Raw genomic sequence first — 7,335 nt, 5'->3', positions numbered from 1 at the left:
GCATGTTCTAAAGCCACTATATTTCACACTATTGAGATAACAAAGCTAAACACTCGTTCTCGGAAATAGACGAGTTTGGACTCTACCCTCGTGAAGTAGAGGTTTGCCTTGTTCTGTACCATTTAAGTGGCTGAATGTCCCAAGTATTCTCAGCCTATTTTTAAGAACATTAAAAGTTCATATGTATATTACAAATGGTAGCAAAAAAAATAGAATATTTGTAATCATTCATTTGAATGAAAACACAATACCATTTTTCACAAAAGTTGGTGGATTAAAACATGCAATCTCTTTCGTCATGCATTAGAATCTATACAGTAATTTGGTTAAAGGGATAACCACTTTTTTAAAATCATACTGTACACTAATACAATTTATTTCAAAGATGGCCATCAATGGGCAGATTTTTAATGATGAACAGCTGAAGCCAACAGTCACTCAAAGGGTATTTATTATATTCTCTATTTTCCCTTGGTGTACCTGGGTCACACAGCACCACGTGTCCCAAGAGCAAGTAAGTAATTTAATCCCAGGCCTCTATAAATGTTGCTCTTGGCCATCATCTTAGAAGCATGCCAACAGTTGATCAAAGATGAATCTTTGCTCCAATTTCTCCCATTCTCACTGGAAGGCCTGCTTGGAGCATCTCTGAACAGTGTAGTTAAGATAAAAAACTAGATACTATAACAGGGAGGGGTAGAGGAGGGTGTGGTCAAATTTGCATTCACTCACTGCTGTTGCATAGCACATTGATAGAAACATAGAAAATAGGTGCAGCAGTAGGCCATTTGGCCCTTCAAGCCTGCACTGCCATTCAATAAGATCATGGCTGATCATTCCCTCAGTACCCCTTTCTTGCTTTCTCTCCATACCCCTTGATCCCCTTAGCTGTAAGGGCCATATCTAACTCCCTCTTGAATATATCCAATGAACTGGCATCAACAACTCTGCAGCAGGGAATTCCACAGGTTAACAACTCTGAGTGAAGAAGTTTCTCCTCATCTCAGTCATAAATGGCCTACCCCTTATCCTAAGACTAAAGACGATGTCCCCTGGTTCTGGACTTCCCCAACATCGGGAACATTCTTCCCGCATCTAACCTGTCCAGTCCTGTCAGAATCTTATACGTTTCTATGAGATCCCCTCTCATCCTTCTAAACTCCAGTGAATAAAGGCCCAGTTGATGCAGTCTCTCCTCATAGTCCAGCCATCCCTGGAATCAGTCTGGTGAACCTTCACTACACTTCCTCCATAGCAAGAATGTCCTTCCTCAGATTAGGAGACCAAAACTGAACACAATATTCCAGGTGAGGCCTTACTAAGGCCCTGTACAACTGCAGTAAGACCTCCCTGCTCCTATACTCAAATCTCCTAGGTATGCCATTTGCCTCCTTCACCGCCTGCTGTACCTGCATGCCAACTTTCAATGACTGATGAACTATGACACCCAAGTCGTGTTGCACCTCCCCTTTTCCTAATCTGCTGCCATTCAGATAATCTGCCTTCGTTTTTGCCCCCAAAATGGATAACCTTACATTTATCCACATTATACTGCATCTGCCATGTATTTGCCCACTTAGCTAACCTGTCCAAGTCACACTGCAGCCTCTTAGCGTCCTCCTCACAGCTCACACCGCCACCCAGTTTAATGTCATCTGCAAACTTGGAGATATTACATTCAATTCCTTCATCTAAATTGTTAATGTATATTGGAAAGAGCTGGAGTCCCAGCACTGAGCCCTGCGGCACTCCACTAGTCACTGCCTGCCATTCTGAAAAGGACCCGTTTATCCCGACTCTCTGCTTCCTGTCTGCCAACCAGTTCTCTATCCACGTCAGTACATTACCCCCCAATACCATGCGCTTTGATTTTGCACACCAATCTCTTGTGTGGGACCTTGTCAAAAGCCTTTTGAAAGTCCAAATACACCACATCCACTGGTTCTCCCTTGTCCACTCTGCTAGTTACATCCTCCAACTAGACTTTCTAGTGCTCACTCTATGTACCAAAATAGAATTTTGCCTTGGCGAGGGATTGTCTTAAATTACTACCAATATTGCTGCTGTGAGCTTTGTTAAAACAATTTGTCATTTAAAAAACTTGAAATGTAACTTGTGGCAACCAATTAACATGAATACTACAACTATGGAGATTGAGCCAAACCTCTTACTCTACTAAATGTGCACGATAGGGACATTGTTGAAGTATCAAAAGTCTTTATCAGACTCCAGAATTTTTATTGTTAGTGTTTGAGATGTATGGATCTCCTAGGCCAAACTACACCACATATAGTCAAATGTTACATGTTTTCTGAATTGTAAATAACTGTCAGGGTGCACAGTTAATCTACTATAACAGCATACTATTGTGTGTTCATTGTTCTCATTGTCACTTTGAGCAGTCCGTCTACATATATTTGTGATTTTTCTCTGTTGGCAGAGTTACATTTCTCTTAGCTTAAGTATATGTGTATTTTCACAAAGGAAAATAAACCTGTACAAGTTAGTACTTAGCAAGCCTCATTTAATGAAAGATAATTCTTCCCTTGGAGACCATATAGTGAAACATACAATATGGAGAACCCTTGTATTAATTAGTCAACTTCATCAGATCAAACTGCTGTTAATTACTGGTGCTGTACAGCACAAACTAGCAGCAGAAACGGAAGCGGCAGCTTCTAAATTCCTGTGACTGAGCATTTAACTTGAATGTTGTGAAGCAGCCGCCAGGTACTGGGAAAAAGAAAGCCAGATATCCTATACAAACAACAGCAATGTACTCTAATCGACACAGTTCACCAATGGCCCTGGGTTATGAATTTTCTGATCTTGTGCTATGTTCAAATCATACAGTATCACCTAAATGTAACTCATTTACCGCAAAATAAAAAGTTCAACAAACTTGTGTATTAAACAGTTGTGGCAAGCACTTATTTAATGAATGTTGTTTCAGTGGGAATTCATTGTTAAATTTGTTGTATAAAAATTGATCAACAAATGTAGAGCAATCAATCACATTAAGAGGAATCAGTTAAAAACAATCACCCAACAGATTCAGGTGCACATTATTATACAGCATTTTGCATTCTTTAGATCAGTGTCTTGGGTGTTAGCACTCTCGCCAGAGTTTGAAGTTTATGGGTTCATGTCCCACTCCAGAAATTTGAGCACAAAATTTAGGTTGGCACGCCATTGCAGTACTGAGGAAGTGCTGCACTATCGGAGGTGCCGTCTTTTAGATAAGACGTTAAACCGAGATTCCGTCTGCCTGCTCAGGTGGATGTAAAAGATTCCATGGCACTATTTTGAAGAAGAGCAGGGGAGTTCTCCCTGGCATCCGGGCAAATATTTATCCCTCAACCATTATCACTAAAAAGCAGATTATCTAATCATTACCATATTGCTGTGAGCAAATAGGTTGTTGCGTTTCCCAATATTACAACAGTAACACTTCAAAAGTACTTCATTGGCTATAAATCATTTTGGTATGTCCTGAGGTCATGAAAGATGCTATATAACTGCAAGTCTTTCTTTTCTTTCAGTGTCTGAACCTTGGTTTTCTAGACCAAGCATTAATGTACCAGGATTGATACATTTATCTGAATAATTAATTGAAAAATGAAGCCACTCTCATAACATTAATTTGTACTTTTGGGGCAATATAAGTTTTGAAAATAACTTATTTAAATATGAAAAGGTACAAATCCTACCACTTAAATACCCATTTTCCTATTTGGACCTTATTTTTCTGCCCATTTATTGTACTTTCTCACGAAGCCATTAGATGCAGGGTCAGCTGGTGTTATTCTGGGCTCTATTCCTTACAAAAATAATTTCAAACTCACCTTTGCTAAGCCTCTTCAACTCTATTACACATGAAACCAATTGGAGCCTGCAGTGTATGCTCCAATCACATTCCTAAAACGGCAATCAGGGAACTAGCACCCCAGTTTGCATGTTAAAAGCCTACCGCCGAGAACATGCAGGCATGCTGTGCGTCCAGTGATTTGTCCCATTTCAAATGGCGGCCCATTTTGAGGTAGTTAACAGTACAAGTAGATAGGAAAGGCACACAGCTACAAGACTTGTAATATATTAAAAAAGCAGCTAACAAAACATTTAAACAGTAACAGTGGATTGCATTCTCTTTCAAAACATTTCTTTTATAATCCTTTAAAATAAAGTGAGAAAGCCTATAGCTGCTACCATGACAATTTTGCATCCTCCCGCTTTTAATTCTTCTTGTCCTTCTCAAGCTATTTTAAGAGATGTCTGGCATGGAAATATTAATTTGCTCATGTGCTGAAATCATATTTCTTCAGGAACTTTCACATCCTTTTACCCAACATAAATCTCTCCTATCTCTTACCAGTTCTGATCTTGTATTTTGCTCTTTTCCTGGCCTGCAATTATTGACAGACATTTTGCTAATTCTTCCTGAATCTACCCATGCAGTTTTCCTGGACGATAACAAACTTGGTGTCCTTCAATAACTTGTTTGGCACTTGTGGTAAATGCATAAAAAAAAACAGAACCAACAGTACCACAGGAGTAGGCCATTCAGCCCTTCAAGCCTTTAGATCATGTCTGATCTATATCTTTCCTCCATCTACCTGCCTTGGTTCTGTAATCCTTAATACCCTTGCCTAATAACAATCTATCAATCAACCTCCGTTTTGAAATTTTCAATTGATCTAGCCTAACATCTTTTTTGGAAAAGGAGAGTTACAGATTTTTGCTACCCTTTGTGTAAAGAAATGCTTCCTGACGCCAACCCTGAAGGGCATTGTTCTAATTTTAAGGTTATGCGCGCTTGTTCGGGATTCCCTCACCAGTGGAAATAGTTTCTATCTACCTTATCAATTCCTTTAAACATAAAGAATTCAATTAGATCATCCCTTAATCTTCTATACTCCTAGTCTATGCAGCCTGTCCTCATAATTTAATCCTTTTAACCCTTGTATCATTCTGGTGAATCTGCACTACACCCCCTTCAAGGCCAATATATCCTTCTTGAGGGGCAGTGCCCAGAACTGAACTCTAAATGGGATCTAACCAGAGCTTTATTTGACTAACATAGCTTCCACCCTTTTGAATTACAGCTGCCTCCATTAGCCTTTTCAATTATTTTTTTGTACATTTCCATTAGCTTTTAGTGATTTCTGTACTTGGATCCTGAAATCACTCTGCTCCTCTACCGTTCCTAGCTTCTCACTTAGAAAATATTCTGATCCATCTTAGGTCCAAAGTGGATGACCTCACTTTCCCATATTGAACTCCATCTGCCAGTTTTGCCTACTCACTTAATCTATCAATATCCCTTTGCAACTTTCTGCTCCCATCTACACTATTTACTGTGCCACCTAAATGTGGATATATGGCTCTCTATTCCTTCGTCCAAGTAATTTATAAATAGTGAAAAGTTGAGGCCTTAGTACACCCCCTGGGATCACTCCTAGTCGCATCCTACTAATTTGAGTGCATACCCATTATCCCTACTGTGTCTCCTACCTCCTAGCCAATCTGCTACCCATGTCAATAAGACTGAAGAGGCAAAGAACAAAAAGGTAGAGGAAGATTGTTCATAGAAGAAAAACAATTCTGAGAACACAGTCACATTCAAAACTATTTAAAAGAAAAAAGTAATTATAGAAAGTAGAACAATTAATGGAGGCACAAGGCTCCAGTTATATTGCTATTTTTGTTGTCAATGATAAACAGCTTCATGTGCATTGGCACAAAAAAATTACAGTATAATTGCAGGCAGGTCTCAATCTGACTAAAGATCGCTTTGAATGGCCTGTATCTCACAGTTTTGAGCTGTCTTATGAACATTTATCCTTTGAAAGATTCAGTTTTTCCTCATTCTCATTAGTTAAGATTTCAGCAACCAGGAAAGGGGGGGGGGGGGGGCAGAGATTGAGAGGGGCAAGGCTAGAGTCAGTCACAAGTAAGCATTAAATCAGGGGCACAGTAAAAATAATAGCTCTCCAGGTCCCAAACTACATGTGAACAATGCCATGTGCGAACTAATAGTACATTTTTAATTTTTGAGATGAACATTTTGGCTAAAACAGAGGGAACTGTTGGGACTAAGTACCTTTCCACTTTCAGCACGAAATATCAGCATTAAGTGCTCACAGGTCATGTAAAATAGTAATTTTCATCACCAGGTTTGGCGCACACGATGAGTGGTGGGTACCCCTGCTTCAGGAAACATTGGATGCTGTTACTTTGTGGTTCAAGGTATTTCGTGGTATGCGCCAATATGGCCAGTACATACCTGTTGCTCACTTAAGTTGCAGAACCTATTGAGCATGGCGACTAGATCACCTGTGGCAGACATTCACCATAAACACACTTTCTAATATACAGAGCTTAAAGGGAAAAGGAACACCCAGCATCAGGTTCTGAATCATCTTGGCCCGATTGTCCAGAAGTGCTGAGATTGATTTTTTCTGGGCAAACGTAAACTGCTGGCATTTATTTGAAAGAACAGCAAGAGAAAGATCAACCAGGGAGAGAGTCAGTCCGAGAGAAAGGGACAAATCAGATCAGCGTGAACCAAAGAAACAACATCAAAGTGGAGGAAGTGAATGAGAAATGAACGAGGAGTAAAAAAGGGAAAGTGACACTTGTGGTGTAGGCCAAGGATTCCAAAATAGATTAAATAGTTGGATGCGAGTAGTTAAATCATCTGTTGTGCCACAAACCAGTAGTGTTCTGTATGACTCAACAATTTAATCCATACACATTGTAGCAGACAATCTAGCCCACTACTCCGAAAGTCTAAACACTCCTGACCAACTACATCAGAATTTCCTCCCTCAGACATTCACTAATCATTAGTAATCGTGAACTATAGGCAACTTTGTGATGTGGACCTAGGTTGACTCTACCAAACATACTTTACCTAGGATCCTTATTGGCGAAGGAGAGACTATTTAATTTATCTTGAATGGATTCAAGGCCAATGCACTGACCCAATTATATGGAGGAGGATCCTGCTGGGGAAATTCAGTGTGGAAACTTATTTGAATAATTAAACTATGTTTACTGCATTTCCAAGGTAATTTGCATGCAAGACATGGTCTCCGTGACCTCTACCAGAGAGCTGTGCCGGACTGGCAGCAGGGACTTGATGTGGCAGGCCTCTGAGGTCTATCACAGTGGGAGAAAGTCAACCGCTGAACATTAAAATTGTTACTTTTGCTGTACATAGCCACGCTGCATGTGCTTGCTCAAACCTCTCCTTCCATTGAACCTCTGCCCATTGATCTTACAACATTGGACAATAGCACCTAATATAGTCAGCCTCTCCATAGTGGAGGCAGT

The sequence above is a fragment of the Pristiophorus japonicus genome, chromosome 11 (assembly GCF_044704955.1).
Source record: "Pristiophorus japonicus isolate sPriJap1 chromosome 11, sPriJap1.hap1, whole genome shotgun sequence".
Classification (NCBI taxonomy): domain Eukaryota; kingdom Metazoa; phylum Chordata; class Chondrichthyes; family Pristiophoridae; genus Pristiophorus; species Pristiophorus japonicus.
The sequence above is the reverse complement of the archived record's forward strand: the minus strand, read 5'-3'. Positions refer to the sequence as shown.